Source organism: Gallus gallus, chromosome 1 (assembly GCF_016699485.2).
Source record: "Gallus gallus isolate bGalGal1 chromosome 1, bGalGal1.mat.broiler.GRCg7b, whole genome shotgun sequence".
NCBI lineage: Eukaryota > Metazoa > Chordata > Aves > Galliformes > Phasianidae > Gallus > Gallus gallus.
Genome location: NC_052532.1, coordinates 69,715,387 through 69,734,511, shown reverse-complemented (window position 1 = coordinate 69,734,511; position 19,125 = coordinate 69,715,387).

Here is a 19,125-nt window from a genome sequence, read left to right as displayed (position 1 = left end):
AATTAACTGCTGAGAAGAGAAACTATTCAGAAACAATACAGAAGCTGCCAAGTTAAGAACTCAGGTGTGAAGAAACATTAGAATTAAGCTTTCGGGGACAGCCTTAACTTGATCCTTTTGCACATATGTTACAATACAGCTTTTAGATAGGTGATAATAAGCCATTTCTCCATACTTCTCTTGAAATCTCCATTCCTAAATTGCTCACAGTTACATTTTTTTCCTTCTTCTTACTATAGAAAATTGTTCTTAGAGGGAAAACTATTTTCTAAAATGTAGTAAATTACATTGATTCATCTTAATGCCCAAATCTCTGGAGACTGTGATTCATTTAAACTCAACACACAGTCTGAGTTAGTTTTTGCAATTCAGCTTTCCTCAGGAGATACTGAGGAATGCAAAGCACCTGTAGGATATCAGAACATAATCCAACTGTAGAAAAAAAAAATAGAATAACAAGCTGAGGCATCAGTGGTCCAATTTCAGAGAAGATGACAGAGTTTTTGTGCAAAATGTTATTTTACAATTCCTGAGAAAGGCATGGAGATGAACTTTCAGTTTTACAAAATGTATTTAATCTTAAAACCTCGGAGAGGAGTACAGCGGAGAAACAAAGCAAGTAGAAGTACAGCAGCAGGAAATATGGAACCCGATCTCATGGTTTGGGGAATTTGAGATGGAAACAAGAGTAAGATAAGTGACAGCAGAGAGATAACCACTTTGCTAACTTTATTCAATGCAAGAGTTCAGTCTTGGTGTGAAACAATTTGTTTTTTCCTCTTCAATTAATAAACCATCTTTATCTCAGGCCTCCCACAGAGCTAGGGTAGGAGTTCAAGTGTGCAGCTGGCGAGCATTCTGTTGTTGGCCCAGGTTGACTCAGCACAACAAGACAAAACCAACAGCTTTTGCTACCAGGTTGAATTCACTTTCAACAAAGCTAGAATTTCTGTATGTCCCTACCAAAGCTGAAGGTAGCGTTTGAAATCAGGAACTCTGGCACGGTATGAATTTCCATAGAAATAACAGAAGAATTCTCTGAGATTATGATAGCATACAGATCTGCTTCTAGCAGGGGACATGAGGATAAAGGGACCCTGTTTCACTATGTCATGGTTTTGTGGTTTGTTATTGGTATTGTACATCATAGCATCACGTAGCACACTGGGAATTAAAGAGTTAATGCTGTAGTTCTGTGGATTGATGATAGTTTTAGGGTACCTGGTTTTCAGAAAAGAAGAGTGAACTACAGCTCCCAGAAGACTTCATTATTTCATTTCCATTTTCCATTTAGAGGGAAAAGTAAGGCAAAAATGGCAGCAAAGAGAGCTTTTTATAAACAAATCTTAGCAGTATAAAACAAACTTGTAGCAATAAGCCTTTGCAACCGTCTTCCTTGATCCTTGCCTTCCATAAAAGCTTCCTTCCAGTGTTCAGATGAGTTAGTCCCTGGAAAACAACACTAAGCCAATCTCTCAGCAGAGATGAAAAGCAATCATTTATTTCCAGAAAAACAAAGTATAATTAAGCCGTAAGCTCTTGACGTAGTGTGTGTCAATCTGCATTTATTGTATACATGGTACACTGAGACACAAGCTGTTGTGTACAACATGGTACTATCGTAATGCAAATAACTAGGATTCCTTTGGTACTTCATGTTAGAACACGTAGCAAATATTATCAAGACATCTGTTTTAAAATGTTGAGCATTTGGCTTTATATGAACACCCTCTGTCCTAAGACTCTGTGGAATACATTTTACCTAAAAAACTTTGCACGTGGACATAATGCTATTAAGCACTGAAAGAATAAATGGAATTTGGGAATGACCACATTAGAAGTAATCACTATGAAAATAATACGCCTTGTTAGCTCGTCAGGATCCAGATGTCTCACCTTTAAGCTCATTTATAGAAACAGACGTACCCACATTCTACAGCCATGATTACAACAGTACCTACACTCTCCAGTACAGAGGAGAAAGAAAGCAGGGATATCAATGTTTCTGAAAGAGGGCATGGAGGAAATTCATGATACAGGGTCAAAAAAAAATCTGAAAATTTTTCAAACCTAAACTGGTAGGAATTTGAGCTCTTTCAATTGATATGGAAGTAATATAAATGAGTCAGAACTGAAATAACTATAAATTACTTTCATCTATTCCTGGCATATGATTTTTCCTATTTTTTTTTAACATAACTTTTGTTAGACCCATCCATATTATTATAGAGTGCACATAGGTTTACACCTGATGTTTTTTATTGCTGGAGGATGTACTGAGCAACATTCCTCAACATTATAAAGCCTTTACATCACTCAGTGTCTCACAGTAATGCAGAAAATGCAGAAGTGAAGCAGAGAAATCAACACAACAGTTACGTTACAGAAAATCAACCGTGTTATTTAGGTACGGTTAACAGTACTGTTCAAAGCAAGATAATCTCATTAGTCATACCACGTCTTTTGATTTTTGACTAAAAACTATGTGCAATCCAAAGGAATATCCTTTGATACTGCAAAAGTTACCTTCTGCATTACTGTGTATATTCTGTCTGTATATACTGAAATATTCACCAGAAAACAGGTACAGTTATGCATGGGAATATTTGCAAGAATGATTCGTTTGGCTCATACAAACTCTGGAGTGAATCACAAATATCTCCAGTTATGCTTAAATTCTTAAGTACAATTCATGTCAAGTGTTTATCCTTGGGAACGGATATCACTTAATAGGAGCATACAGTACATTTCCTGCTAGTGAGTAAAGTTAGCAATATTTCATAGGAAGACTGTAGAGTTGGTAACTCAAGCTTAATGCTATTCTGCTAATTAGCTTGCAGCTTAGAGAGTAGAATTAAGCAATTAATTTCATCCCCAATAGGGGCTCATGCCTCCAGTGGACAGTGATGTATCACACAGCCTACTCATTTCAGGAAGGAATAAGATAATGATGTTCCACCATCAAATATTTGTATTTATAATGTAACTTAAGGCAGCTAACAAGACAAGGAGCTTGGTTTATACAACAACGATTATAATAAGATACAGAAAAGTCTTCCTACATTAATTTCTCTCTGTTACACTCCTTCTAATTAAAGCCTCATCCGGTAGAAGTCACTAAAACCTTTCTTGCTGACTACAATCTTTTGACAACAAAATCTCTTCCTTTGCTATACCTTGGGGAGAAACATCTACAGCTATAGCAAATCGTTGGGAAAGGTGAGACTTAGCAAGATGAAATGCACTCAGTGAAAGTGCTAAAAGCATGGCAAAACATTACTGTGCAAAGAACCACACCACGCCAATTTAATTCTACAGTAAATCATATTTGTGGATACATTAAGACAAAAGTGGGACTTCTGTTGTTTTAAAAGCTGATAGCAAAAAGCTTGATTGCTACAGTTTACAGAATTGCTATGATATATCAGAATAGCTGGTGTGCACAGGGGCAGTGAGTGAGAGAGGCTTATTGAAAGAAGAGGATTTTATTACCACCTTGTACATTAGGTATCTCCTGCAGCAGCAATGTCAAACTCATGGCCTGTGTGCTGCACGTGGCCTGCCTCAGTCCATCCTGGGTCATCATGCCCCTGCCCTGGGTCATCATGGCAGCAGCTCTGAACCACTGAATGGCTCGACCCAGCCCTGGGCACACAGCCCTTGATCACAACAACCAAATATTGTTGTGCAGTTGGCACAGTCTGGGCTGAAACCAGAGCACAGGGAGAGCGCAACGCAGGGCTAACCCAAATTATGGGAACTAATGTTATGCATTTTGGTACATTGGCTAAACACAGTCCTGTGAACAGCAAAAAAAAAAAAAAATGCAGCTGTGCTTTCCATTTAGATAAAGGATTTTGAGAATATGTTTCAAGAGTGTCAAAAACATCACAAGTTTTTTGTATATTTGCGACTCCATTTTGAGTCAACATAAATACATTACCTGCAAATTTTCAAGTGGAACGTACTGATTTACAATCAGACATTCAACTGAAAAACTTGATCATGTCTCTTTAGCAGAATTTTATAAGGCCTCTTTTGTCAGAGAAAGATGTCCTTCACTTCACAATCACACCTCATTCATATCATTGCTTTCTGGCAGTCTGTACAATTGTGAACAACTGTGCTCAAGGATGAAGCACAGGAAGAGCAAAATTTCATCAAAAAACTCTGATGAACACCTTGAGAACTTAGTAAGAATTGCAACCACTTCCACCAAAACAGCCTGATGCATTAATTTCACAAGCACAAGGTTAAGTATCACACTACTTTTAATATTTTTCTTGCTCTTTTCTTCATGTTTTAATAAAAAAAAATCATAAAAAATAAGTTTTGCTACTTATACACATTTAGCATATTGTATATTTTATGATGACTGCTCTGCAAGTAATGTCATCTCTTTTATTATGTTAGCCCAGAGCATCAGAGGCGGATGTTGGTGGTATGGCAGTAGAGTTTGAACTGTCCCACAATCATTCAGTTACATTTTGTTGCCATGTGACAGATGGCAGCAGAGGGGCAGTCTGACAAAATGGTTTCTGACCTGGAAGGGTGTATGAAGTATCTCCTACATGTGGAAAAAATTACACCCACTGAGATTCACTGACGCTTGCTGAAGGCTTACATAGACCAGACAGTAGATGTTATCACACCGAGGCACAAGCTTACTATGAACTGTCGGGGCTCTGATGTTTTAGCAAGGATCAATCCCCATGTCTTCAGTTATGGAATTGATAGAGCTGCACAGCAACTGTACCCAGTCCAAGCAATTAATTACTGCTCAGCCCTTCACACGGTTCTGTCCCAGTAGCAGTAGCAGATCCACATCCACAAGACTTTGCTTGCAGACAGCTGGGAAGGAATAGTGGAGATCTCTCAAAACTCTTGGAACACAACTGCCACTCTGTCATCAAAGCAATCTCATCCACTCATGGATGAAGAGGTGGCTGGTGCCTATGTCCAGGGGGAAGACATTCTCTTTAGCAAGCGACATGGCACGGGAGAGACATCCCCATGAAAGGGGACCTCAGCACCCCCATCCTTCCTCCTCCTTCAAAACTGGGGCAAGTCTTAGGCTGTAGGCCCCAAATCCCAAAACCACCATGTTTTGGTCACTGTGGGACATTCTTAGAATGGCATCACCGTGGCCTCCTGATGTCACAGGTCACCTCACAGCCCAGTGTTCTGAGCCCTATAAATAGGGGGATGCTGTGCCCGGAACCCAAGTCACTGAGCCAGAGACGCCACTGGCAACTTTAGCTCGAGAGCTGAGTGGTTGTTTTTTTTTGTGAAGGAGGCAGGATGGATTGTTCTCCTGCAAAGAAGAGGCGGCTAGTGGAGAAGCTCCCCACCATCGAGCCCATGGAGGTGGACCCTCCTGAGAGCGATGAGAAGCCCATGGAGGTGGATCTGGAGCCAGACGAAGAACCGATGGAAGTAGATCCACCTCCATGAGGGCAGAGCCACCACCAGCCCATCGCTCTCAGGAAGCGGCAGAAGAGAGCCAGACCCAGAGCCCACCCCTACTACTGGAGTGGCCTGAGGTTCGGTCCACCTCCCCATAGATAGCCGCCTCGATGCCAGCCCTGATCCTCCCATCTTGTAAGTTTATCATTATCTGATAGAGCCCCAGCTTTCAGACCTCCCCACAGGCTCACACGAGGCATTCATTTCCTGGGATTTCTTCCTTTGACAGCCAGGGTTCCTGTGGACCCATCCTTCCCGTCCCCACCTCCCGTCCTTTCCCAAGTCCTCTCATCTCTTCTTCACCATGAGGAAGAAGGAAGGGCAGGGACTGGCATCCTCTGAGCCGCTGTGCTGGGGCAACAGGAGGAGTCCAGCGGAGGAACTCGAGCTGCCCGGGGATGTGAGGAGGTGTCAAAGGTGTCACCGAGGGTGGCTGTTCCTGTGGAGAAGCAGAAGGCTTTGGTTGTGACAGGAGGAAGGCTGACGTTCAGCATGAAGGACTTTTTTGTAAGACTGGACAACAGAAGTTTTTAATAAACTGAACAAATAAAATAAATATGAACAAATAAAACAAACAAGCAAGCAAGCAAAAGTCCCTAAAGCCACAAAAATATCTAAAAGAATAATTTTTTCTCTGTTTTTTTTTTGAAACTTGAGTCTGTGTGTGGATTCCTGCGTCCTGTCCTGGTCTTCCCAGTACAGGAAAAACACTGCCACGTGTGAGGGCCCAGCCCAGGGCCTCAGAGATGAGTTGGGGTCAGAGCACCTGGCATGTTGGGTAGTACTGCTCATCTGGCTGAGGGTAGGAAGACTCTGCGGAGATGTATGGATAGGCTACATCAATGGGATGTGTCCAGTCTCAGTGATAGGACTAAATTGCACCAACTGACATTCATTAAAAATTACTGAATGTTTATGTGGACCAATCAGTCAATGTGAGCAGAGTATGTTGGGGGTGATGGGTTTCAGCAGTGGTGACAGTTATGTGGAAGACCTTTCTCAGACAGCCATGGATATTTCTACGAGTGTGGCATGCAAGCTCTTGTCTGTCAGTGGTGAACATGCATTGCTAGTGGTGATGACTACACTGAAAAATAATTTTTGTAAATAAGAACTTGCTTTATTAAATAGCGTTGTTGTACTCTTTCCCTCAGTTGTAGTTTCCATGGAAATAAACAGGAAGCATTACTTTCAGAGTGACCTATGTATATGTAGCCCAAGACAATTCCTCTCCATTCAGTGCAGCCCAGGCATGTCAAACGGTTAGACATCCATGACCTACAGCACTTCAAATGTCATTTCATTTATGGAATTGAAATGCCTGGCCTGGACTTTCAGTGGTTGCATCCATGTGGCCAAACCTGGTGCAGGTCCCCCAGGTCGCTGCCCCCATGACTGCCCTGCTCATCAGGCAGTGCTGAGGGTCTGGCCTGGCGTCGAGAGGGCCTGCCTAGCCCCATTGTGCCCCTGCCTGGCCCAAGGGCCCACTGCAGCTCCCACACAGGACATTTCCAACCCCCAGCCAAGTGCAATGGGGATGCCCCATGCTGGCCTAGGCCTCCATAGCACCCTGGGGTTCTACAGCAACAACCCTCATTATGGCATCCTGCCCACCACCCAGTTTCCTTTCCACATTGCCTCTGAGTGCTCCTGGATCTGCAGCCACTTGCTAGTGGTCCTGGAACCCTGCAAGCAGTGAAACCACTCCAGAGACAGTGGGCTGGGGAACAGCGAGTGTGCTGGCCCTCCTGCTGAAAGCCTTGAGTCATGGTACAGCACACATCCCTTTACCATGGGCTGATTTCCCCTTCCCGCTTTTAATTTGAGGTTTTATTACAAGCACTCTGCAGATGGGAATATAGGAGCATGAATACAGCTTCATGCTCCTCATCTTCCTGTCGTGTTACCCATGGGTTATTTCCTCAGTTTGCAGATCTTTTTTTTTTTTTGCATGCTCTTGAACTCCCCTGGGTTGGCCCTGCCTTCCCACCACATGCTCAATCACTGGTTCAAGCCGTGACTTAGCATTTCTGTTATACTTGGTTTTATCAGATTCTTTAATTTCAGTGTTTTCCTTAGAATTATTAACATTTCCCTAAATCACAGAGCAGCTTGTTAATATCTCCTTCATCAACATTTGATTTTCTTCTGTTAAGGCCCTTTAAAACAAATGGATTGCATATGCATTCACTCTTTACTGTGACATCAACTGAAGCCAGATAAAGGCTGATAGCACACATCATAGCAATTACAGGTTACTATGCACAGGAATTTTAATGACTAAAAAAAAAATCAGGAGGTATTTTTGCTTTCAGCCCAATGAAGCTGAGCTAGAAACAAATTGTTTCATAATTGGGAACAAAGGTGACAGCCAGCCAGAAAACATCCTTGATCTTGCTCTGAATCTTTCAGGTTTTGGCAAACATAATTTAAAAACCCATGACATTTCTTATCAGTCCCATTTAAAAGGAGAACATTTACATTCAACTGTACGTTCTCCTGCTGAGGTAACCCACTACCTTACAGCACCAACATGGGTAGTTTCTAGCCTTCAGTCTATCTGTACAAGTTATTTTACTGAAAGATTAAGTGTGCAGTAAGAAACTTTAACTGATCTATAATGACTACGTTTAATGATGTCATATACTGGCTGGCAATTCATCCTGCAAATACTTTGGTCACAAAGCTGTTTTCTTTGCTTCTAACATCTCAAGGGAAAGAGAAATGGAAGGGGTTTTCAGCAACCATATTATAATAGGTGATTAATGACCTAGATATTATAAATCAAATGAGTGTAAAAGGTAATCAGTCTCCTGTTATGTGCGTACTTCCCTTGAAAATACAAATGACTGTGATTTTTATTATCAGTGGAAATTTTTACTAGTCAAAAAAAAAGCATGTAGTAGGATACTTGTATCTCAAACATAATAATTTTTGTCTGTTTTTTTATAGATATTCCAAAGTGCTTTGTGACAATGTATTAAAACCCTTCATCTTCTGTGACAATCCTCCCCCGGACCCTGAACATAGATGCTTTATTAACTTGATGTCCTTGATTTGTGTGGGTATTCAAGGAGGGATGGTTTGTAGCTCTGTAGTTAAGCTGCAGATAATCATTAGAGTCCAGACACATAACCTTTTTATTATGGAGGAGTAAGAGTGTATTCTTCTGAAAAATTACAGACTCTGTTCTTACAGGACAGAGTTCATTTTGTAAGATTTAAAAAATAAACTGCTAAGTTATTTACGGATGAAGACTGAAGTGTTTATCAGAATCAGAAAATCTTTTCAAGAATTATCTTCCTTGAGGTAACCAAAGCTTTTGCATAGTTAAAACTCAGCGATGGCTCAGGAAATGCCCATGTTGAAGGATGTTTTTAGGACTATGAGTTATTTTTCCTCTCAGTTTTCTTAACTGAAAACTTTTCCTTCATCTGGACTTAGCGGGAACAGTCTATATAGTAAATATTTCTCAAGAGTTTCTTCTTAAAAAACAAACTAGACTGCATCAAATTCTTTCTCACTATAGTGCTGTGAGAAGAACTCAGCAAGAAGACTTCAATCTAAGATAAATTCCAGTTAAATTGAATTAAACACATCTTCCTAATTAAATAATTTGTGCATGTACTAAAAATAATCTGACAACTGCTGTATGAACTGTCAGGCAGTATTGAAAATTGCACTTAAAAAAACATGAAAATCATAGAAGGATGAAAGTGATGAAACTTTCTTCTGAAGACAGCATTTCCTCACCTTTCAATTCAACTTGTTTTTCAAATTTGTCCTTACAGCACTGTTTTTAAAGTAAGCCAATATTTATATCTGTGAGAAAATTGCATAGTGCACACATATAGTCCTTCTCGTTCCTTCAGGGACAGCTGTTTAATTTTAAGAAGTGTATAATTATTTTGATTTTTGTGAATTCCTAAAGAAGCACAACCCTCAGCACCATGGATAAGTCATGGAACAAGCAAGTTATCAAGCTTTTGAGCCATTCCAAGTGATTTGGAAACAATCTCCACATACATACAACTTCTGAGACATCCTGGCTCGTGAACACAAGAAATCCTGATCTAGTTCTTATTCTACAATTTTACTTACATGAATCACACTTCTCTTTACTCCCTGACATCTAGACGGCTATTAAATCATTCATTTACAAGAAAATGCATTCTACAGGATACTGTTTTTTACATATTCGTTGGACCCAACACATCGTGTGACCTGGATATTATTTTCTTTGAATAATAAATTTTGATATATTTTGCATCTAACAGGCAAATAGCACGCACAGCTGATAAAATAATGCTAAGAGTTGCTTAGAGGTAATAATGCTCTTTATTTGAAACTAACTAAAATGTAATATCGCTACACTGTTGGCATTATGATGATTTTTTTCATTTTAAGCCAAAGTTCAAGAAATTCTATTATATGCCTCTCTCTTAGAATAAAGTTTAACAATAAGATTTAATCTCAGCGCTTCCTGCACTTCAGTAGACTCTTCTGAGATACTAGTAGTGTTCCGGCTTGCTCTGTATTCCCAGAAATGTCACATTTGAGAGTCATGACCTTCTTAAATAGTGCATAGATCTGTTTCTAGCATCTTATAGAAGAACTAAAAATTTCCTTTTTGTTGTTAGTGTTGTTGTTGTTTTCAACCTTTACTTTTTCATCTTGATATTGCAATGTGGAATTTTTCTCTGCAGAAAAGCAGATGAAACACAGAACTGCAGCAGTGTGTCCTATGAAGCTATGAAGCACAGGTAACTTTTTCCTCAGATTATTCATATATTTGTCAGAAGGGAAACATTTGCAGAACCATTTGTTGCTTCTTTCTGCTGATGAAGCTCTATGAATAATGTTGTTTGTGAAATTACGTCTTCCTTTGTGAGGCAAGTACAGTTTTGTGTTATGAGATGTATCATACACAAGAATGAACTTGACTGGGGCACCCACCATTGCTATGGTCTAAAAATAAAACTGCCATTAAATTAGAGAGACTGCATGAAGGAAAATTAAGGATGGAAGAAGCAAAGAGACTTCCACACATCAAAAAGCTAACAGATGCTTGTCCTTAATATCCCTTTGTAATACCTTCTATTTTGCCTGACATCTAAACATAATTGGCTATTCTGACAGAGACAGCAGTAATACAGTCTCTTTCTTGAAGCTACTGACACTTCCATGAAATATTAGGGAATGCCATATCTCTGGAGTCTACTCTCAGATGACTTGGAAATTGACCCAGGAAATTTTTGAAGCGTCAGACAAACTGAATATGATCACATAAGCTTAATTTTACCAGAAAACCCAGTTGAAGAAATTGTAAATTACTTGTCCAGTGTCTCCCAGCAAGCAAAAAAATAAATAAGGAAGTTTTCAGTAGTGCTTTCTGTTGCCTTTACACGTGTGGTCCTATTGTGCCAAGGCCAGAGCCACAGTGTGACCCTTAATTTTCAAGTACTGCTGTTGTTTCTTTTCCTAAGAAGAGGCCAATATATGTTATGTAATTGTATTTACAGAGATATAGTAGTCTCATTCCTTCTCCCCAAGCTGCTTTTTGCATTTGAATGTCACTTGCAGCTCAACTGAGCAACCTCTCTTTTTACTACGGTATGTCTGCCATTAATTAGCTTACTTGACTCTGGCTTCTTTCTTTCTGCCTTTCACCTGCTTTCACATTGCTGTTTATCTCTATAATAGCATGATAATAGCAGAGTGGCAAAGTCTTTATCTACAGCTAATCAGAACAAGCCCAAATGTAGCAGCCGCACATATGAAGAAAAAGAGCTGTTTATCTTTGGAAGGCCTCAGGTAGGCAGGGAGCTCCAACAAGTGAAGCCCTCACCTTCACTGCCAACCCTTAAACGAGGTCTGGGAAGAGGTGGATCCTGGCTCCACCCCTTCCCATCACTCAGGTACATTGCATGCAGCTGAGCTCCCCTGGGTTGGCCCTGCCTTCCCAACAGATGCTCAATCACAGGTTCAGGCCGTGACTTAGCATTGCCACTGCAATCTCATTCACGTTACGTGAGATCACTTTTAAGGAATGAAGTTGACGTAACAGGAGTAGTATGAATGGTCAGGAGAACATGTGAAAAGATCATCTTATAAGCAACAGAATATGGAGTATGTTGTATCTATGATTATTAGTTGACCTGTCAGTGCACTGGTATGTTACTGAACTGATGTGGCTCTATTTGGTGAGATTTTAAATGTTTCTGAGTAACAGCTTCTACAGTGATCATGTGGAGCAGAACTAAAGCTGTAGGGTCTCATGTAATACAATATACAGAATCTCAAAGCATGAAGTTTGCTTCTCCATGGCAATTTGTATTGTAGATATTCACACCTGAATAGTATAACTGTAAAAATATCAAATAAAAATATCTGAAAGCATTCAGTGACAGCATTGAAGTCAACAGAGTTTCAGCAGGACAGAATTAGAATGCAAATACCAATGTGGTCCTTAAAACCAACCTAACATAAACATGAGCCTATCATGCATATTCTCCATTGATATTTAACATCTGCAATCTCTATACAAAAACCAGGAGGGGCTAAAAGGAAGGTATGGAAGGTAAACTCTTATAACCACTAATCAGGAAAAAAAAAAAAAAAGGTGAACTACAAGGAAGTATTATCTGTGTAATTAAAATTAATAAAATGCTTCAACTCTGACCATTCAAAGTATTTGCAATTCTCTAAGTCTGTCCTGATGTATAACAAATTAAGGAAAAACACCCCCTTCAGAGACTCAAAGAACGCCATATCCTCAGCTTCACACATTTACAACAAAGTTTTTTGTTCTGATTCTTTGTGACAAGGAGCCTAATTATATTTGATTATCTTCTTACAGTAAAAGAAGTCACTGACACCACGTCAAAACCACTGATCTGTTCTGATTACATTTGTGTGTTTTTTCAGGTTGCCCCGTTTTATTTCTGTTCTCTTGTAGTGCACTCACAGAGCACACTGGATCATATCTTCTTTCATTGCTCATGATAGTCTGCTCATCTGGGGCCTGTGAAGTTATGTAAATAACAAAAGCAGAGAATTGCACTCATGAGGAGACTTTATCATCAACTCTTATGACTTGTTTGAGATGCCATCTTCTAGCTTATTGCACTGTGAAAAGGAAGCTTTGCTTACTTAATATTTGTGTAGCGTTTCAAGACAGAAAGCACCCCAAAGATGCTGTTTTAAAGGAGATCTGTGATGACTGAATAAATCATGTCCACCTCTTGACGATGCTGTGGTACTGTGGAGCTTTGCATTGTGATGAGGAGAAAAACTGGGTATGAGGAAGAAGCCTCAGCTACATCTGTTCAAGGAAAAGCCCCAGAAGGTTTTAGCAGTGTGGTCTCCATGGTAGGTTGGTGAGCATTAAACTTTTTGTCTTACTGAATCTTCAGTCAGTTTAATAGAAAATCTAGCAGCAGCTTGCAAAGTGCTCATAAGCCTTTTTCTATCAGTACTGTCCTGGTAATCTTTACTGGCAGTGGTGATGGATGTCATCACTGGGAGCTGCATGGTACGTACTTCTGACAGAAGTAGCAGCAGCTTCCGAGGGTTTAGGTGGGCATCACTTTAGCTTCCTCAGGTGAGAAAGTTACTCCAGGTTGGTGTAGGAGTTTAGAACAAAGTAAAGTCCTGGGGTTGGGGCATTAGCACAGGATTTAGAAAACCTAGGCTGTGTTTTTCAAACAGTATGTATGATTTCAGATGTGATGCTGCTCTTGTCTGCATCTCCAGTTCCTGTCTGTAAAGTAGGAGTGCAGTTTGGGGGTACTAAACGAACTTCTGCTTCAAAGAAGCATAGAAGTCAGGTCTGGGACAGACAGTGGCATACATACATCAGAAATGCATGTGGTTGCCTGTGAATCCCCAGTGATACCCAGGTGACCTCACTACAAACATGGATGCTGGCTTTGCTCCAGCTGCTCTGTCAGCTGTACAGCACATCTCCATGTCTTTTCCTCCCAAGTATTTGGAGGTGTGCCTTACTAACAGTTAAACAAATCAATCTGAGGCAGAAGTTGTTCAGAACAAAGAGGAATTAAAAGATCAATTTGGGGTTAAACTTGCAAAGAACTTTTTTAGGACAGGGCTGAGTATACACAGTGGATGGTTAAGAGAGTCTATGTTCCTCCAGTGGACAGTGTAGCTGTTGCAATCCCTAACTCCTGCTTAGAAATACTACCCTTTTGGGTGGTCTGAAAACTCACTGTGCCATAAATATGGATTGGACAAGGAGGAAGTTATTGTTGATGTCCTAGTTATTCTGTTTGCTGCAACAGATGCCAGTTTGATGCATCAGAACAGCGTCCAGAGTCGATGCAAATAGTGGAAATGCTATTGAAGAAAAGGGAGTTAACACTGAGCAAAACCAATGACTGTGTCTCAAGAAGATATTGCAGAGAAAATTCTCACTCATCTGGAAAGCAGCTTTCCAATCTAGATTTCAGACTACCTAGACAGTAAGACCTCTTGCAATGTGGCTATTTTGTTGTTGTTGTTGTTGTTGTTATTAATAGTATCTACTAAAATGGAGCTTTGGACATTCTACCTGGACTTTCTGTGTGTTCTTGTAATGCAGTTAGACAGAAATACCTCAGAGAATGGCCTCAAGTTGCACCAGGGAGGATTCAGGTTGGATGTTAAGGAAAATTTCTTCTTTGGAAGAGTTGTCAGCTGCTGGAACGGGCTGCCTGAGGATCTGGTAGAGTCACCCTTCCTAGGTATTCAAGAAACATTTAGATATTGTACTAAGGGACGTGGTTTAATAGGGAAATATTGATGGTAGGTGGACGGTTGGACTGGATGATCTTGGAGGTCTTTTCCAATGTTGGTGATTCTATGATTCTACGATCTTTTCATTTTTTCCATTTGCTACCAGCTCAAAAAACAAATGCAGTGTTCCTGTGCTCTGACACCTAGAATACCCTTTTGTTCCTCACGTACTTTGCTCCACACACTTTTTTTTTTTTTTGTACACTCTTAATGCTATTCAACTGTCTGATCTTCTGAAAACAGCAAGTGGCTAGGGATTAAACTCAAAGCCTGACACTGTGCTGAATTAATCGATTAGCAGATAACAGCAGCTGCCTTCAGTAGCTGATGTACATGAAATTTGCCATGTGTGAGCTCCAAAGGATCTGAGTGACAGTAATGAGTTACGTTGCTATATCTTCCCAAAGCCTGACAGTTGCTTTGCAAACACAGTAATTGGAGAGTTACACATTGAACACTAATAGTGAGCAGGGGTGTTGTAGAAATTGACAAGGTTCTTGAGGTTACGTATTTCTCTAAGAAACTGCATTTTTCTTATCCCTGTCAATTTGCCTCATTGAAAGAAAAATCAAATCCTGGCAATGACTCAACAGTAGACTGAATAAATTAAAAGTAAATAGCATCCTTATCACTGAATTGCAGTGATTCTGAAAGACAGCAGAAACTTGCCAGGAGTAGCACATCGTTTTCACATTATAGTGCTCTCTTTTGAGGTTAATGTGGGAAGCAGAAGGATTTAAGGAAAATAAAGGCCTTTATTTATGGTGGTGTTAGGTGAACAAAGCTTTTAAGCATATTAGCCCCTGTGCAAGCTGTTTTAGAAAGTAATTTTCTCAAATATACATACATCTATAAATAAGTACAAATGTTTAAAACATATATAAGTATAAATAAATACACAGTTGGTGCTCAACCTAAAATCTTTCTTATCTCTACCAAAAGAAATAGAATTGCAGAAAGCTTGTACTGAAGCATATCTTAAAGCAGATAAGAAGAAATATTTCCATTTTAGAAAATCAAGTCATTAGAATCATAGAATCATAGAATTGCTCAGGTTGGAAACGACCTTCAAGATCATCAAGTCCAACTGCAACCTAACCATACTACCCTAACTCTATCTCTCATTCTAGGCAAGTGCTTGCCATAAGAATATGTAAGACATACTGTATTGTGCTGTTTTTCTCTAAATAAATAGAAAATGAGCTAAATAATCTTAAGACTATGACAAAACTATACTATAACAATTAAAACAGTAGTACTCTAGAGCTCAGCCTGTTTAGTTTTTTTTTTTATTAACTATAGATGGATTCTTCTGGTTTTTTTTGTTTGTTTGTTTGTTTGTTTTTTATGTTTGCTTCCGAAAGACTTCAAAAAAGTGGTCTGGGCCACTTCGTGGGGAAGAGTTGCTGCAGGGGGATGGGGGCAGCCACACCCAGCAAGCTGTGCTGGGCCATGTGTGTCCCACAGGCCGTGGGCTGGACATTCCTGCTGTAGGAGATGTCAAGTCAACTTGCTATACAGATCCTTCAACAGCAGCCAAGCAAAAAGCCAGGACTGAAATGGAGAAGGCATCTATTATCTTCACACAGGATTGCAGCGTGTAAATGTGTATTTTTACTCTTTATAGACAGAGAGAGAGAGAGAGATACAACAGCCCGTACATACTAAGACATACCTGCAGTATGGCTGTTGTGAGCTGAAATCATTGCCCAGCATGATTCCATTCAGAGATCTGATTCCCTCTGGTGAAACTAGCAGGTTTGTGCTGGTGTAGGGAACATTTCTCCCGTTCACTTGGTTGAAATATTTTCTGATACTGATTTTCTCAGTCTAACTTGAGTGTCTGCTCTGCTCATTGACCTTTCTTTGAAAACATGTACAGTTTGGGTGCAAAGATTCTTAGATATATGCAACAACAAGATCAACAAATATTTCAGGGGAAAAAAAAGTTACTTTGAAGATTTTTCTATCAAGAAAATATAACAAAAAAAGGTCCCTCACTTGCATACTGTGGTGTAATTTCTTTGTACTGTTGAGATATTTATGTAACTATACAAGAAATACAAATATTTAGTCAGGAGTTTCTATGTTAATACTGTGATCCAAAAGATGAAATTAGGCATGTGGAAGGCAAGGTGCCTAACTGCCACGGAAGATCTTGGCTTTCATCTTTGTCTTACCTATTAAACAGCAATACATCTTTTGGGTTTGACTTCTTTTATTATTTCTCAGAGTTCATCCAGGCTATTTCTTTGCACCTGGTTTTGATTACGTTGAGTTCTTAGACTCACAGAGTCATAAAATTGTTTCAGTTGGAAGGAATCTTTAATGGCCATCTAGTCCAACTCTCCTCCAATGAACTGGGACACATACAGCCAGATCAGGATCTTCCCAGAATGCGTAAGAGACAGGTGCCAGAATCAAGGCAGAATGTATGCTGGAGAGCAGAAATGTTGTCAGGAAAAATGTAGTAGTTTGTCTGTTTTGAGAGATAGCAGACAGACAACCACCTTGTTTTACAGACTGTGGTTGCTTAGCCTTTTGGATTAAGGTTATATCTAAGTAGGGACTTCAGTGTCTGCCTGCAGGAGGAGAATTAACAAGCCAGTGCTAAGATCTGGAGATCTCTGTGTGGAAATCAGGAGAATTAAGCAGGTAAATGAGTGCCTTGGATTCAGAATAGGCAGCATATTTTGTGAGAAGCCCCTCAGAAAATTAATGGGCAACAGCTCAAAGAGGAACATTTGTAGAACTTCTCTTTCCTTATGGATATAAACATACACCAGTATCCACAGTTAAAGGCCAACGTAAGTGTAGGATTCACAACATAACACTTTCTCCAGCATCTTGCACTCTTCCTGTGAGTGCTGATGAATGGTTTGGTATTTCCTTGGAAGAATATACAATTTGAGTGCAGGAGCAGCACAGTGTAGGGGACGTGAGACCAAAATTCTTGGTCCTTCTGAGATCAGAAAGCTTGAAACTACTGTTTTCCCATACTTTCACTGCCATGCTACAAAAAATTTTGGAGTAATTTATGTGTGTCTATGCTTTATTCTAAGAAGTAGCATAGCTTATTGTCTCTTGTAACAGAGGAAGAAAATTCCCCCAAAACACAGAGAACCTACAAGACCTTTAGAGACTAATTGGCCTGCCTAGAAAAAGACAAGAGCTTTAGGGAAAGATTTAAGGCCAGTGACTTAGCTTTAAGGCTAGTTTTCTTTCATGATTAGAAGACTCACTGAGATATCCAGAAATAACTCAGTGCTTTGTTTGTAGATTCTTTATAACCTTCATTATGTATGGGTACCATCTACAACATGCAGAGATCAGTTATTCGACAGACCCTCACAGTAGTCTTCTCCAAGATCTCAAGTCCTTAATATTTCAGTTCCAAGAAATGCAGTTCCCACTGCTTCAGGGAAAAAGGATGTAGGTGTCCAAGCCCATGGAGAGGAGTAGGTAACGCTGTCAGCTCTGTAAATGTCTATAGAGTACAATTGCAATTGCCAGAGGTGGACATGGGTGTCACTGACCCACTGTTCGAAGCACTGTCAGTGGCTTCCAACTGGAGAGTTAAGTCTCACATAACAGCAACTGCAGCAATTATTCCAAATTAGTAGCTGCTTTGCTTAGCCTTTGTCAATAAGGACTTTGTTTACAAGCAGAAATAGTATTTTCACTAAATAGATGTGGTAGAGGCCCCACAGAAAGTTTTAGGTGTCTCCTCCACACATTTGTGCTCAAGTTGGATGCAGAGCAGCTGCTGGGAGTGGAGCCTCCAACCTGCTGCCTGCTGAAGAGCTGGCTGTGATCTTCCATCAAGAAATAAACACTAGAAAGGCAATTTTGGTGGATGGGAGCCATCCTGTTTCCAGGTAACCACGTACTTTCTTCATTGATCACTATGGAAACCTGATTCCCTCCTTCTGTTTCCTCTTAACAAAAGATCATGCTTCCCTGCTATCGGAGAGGAGAACTCTTTGATCTCCTATTCCAGCCCTTGACACTCTGCTAGCAGAAGTTCACTTTCCTTTCTAATGTGAGATGCTTGCACTTCAGCAGTGTTGAAACAAAGAGGCTCTCCAGGCAATCTCACAACTGCTTCAAAATAACTTGCTCAAAATTCATTGAAAAGAAATGAAAGCCACTCTCTCTCTTTTTTTCCTTTTCTTTTGGAGAACTGTGCTATTATGTGCAAACAAAGATATAGAACACAATTCAGCTCCCATGCTTATGAAGGACCTTCCTGGCTCATCAGACGTTTCCACCTGCACTTTAATTAGAGTCGTTTCAGCTGATACAAAGGAGTTCTGGAAGACTTTCATCACAAACTTGAACTGGTTTAAGATCAAAATAGAACTTTCTGAGAATGTGGTTCCCATCTCAGAGAGTGTTGCCCAAATTCACTTCTGTTTGCATTTGTCCAGGCCTTCTTATCATGCAAGAGTGGCATTACAAAAATCCAGACGTACTTCACTTCTCATTTTAGTCAAAAATGCCCACCAGACAGAACTGATTTCATTTATGGTTCCTTCTCCACTTCAGATGTTCCCAGCTTAGAGTGTAAAAAGCAGCAGCAAATTGCCAAACACGATTGTGTGCCTAACTTCTGTTGAATAATTTTTAAGAAGAAAAAGTTGATTTTATTGTTTCCAGTGATTTCAAGAATTTCATCTCATGATTTTTTTTAAACTTGCAATGCTCCGTGTTTTTTGGTAACATAAAGGTCTGTGGTTTTCTCTCTTAGTAATCATACCAGGTGCACATAATTGTCAAAATATGGTGGCATGCCATATCAATACCTCAGATGGATAGATAAGTGTTTTCCTTGACTTTCTAACCTTACATACTAAAATCTTAGCT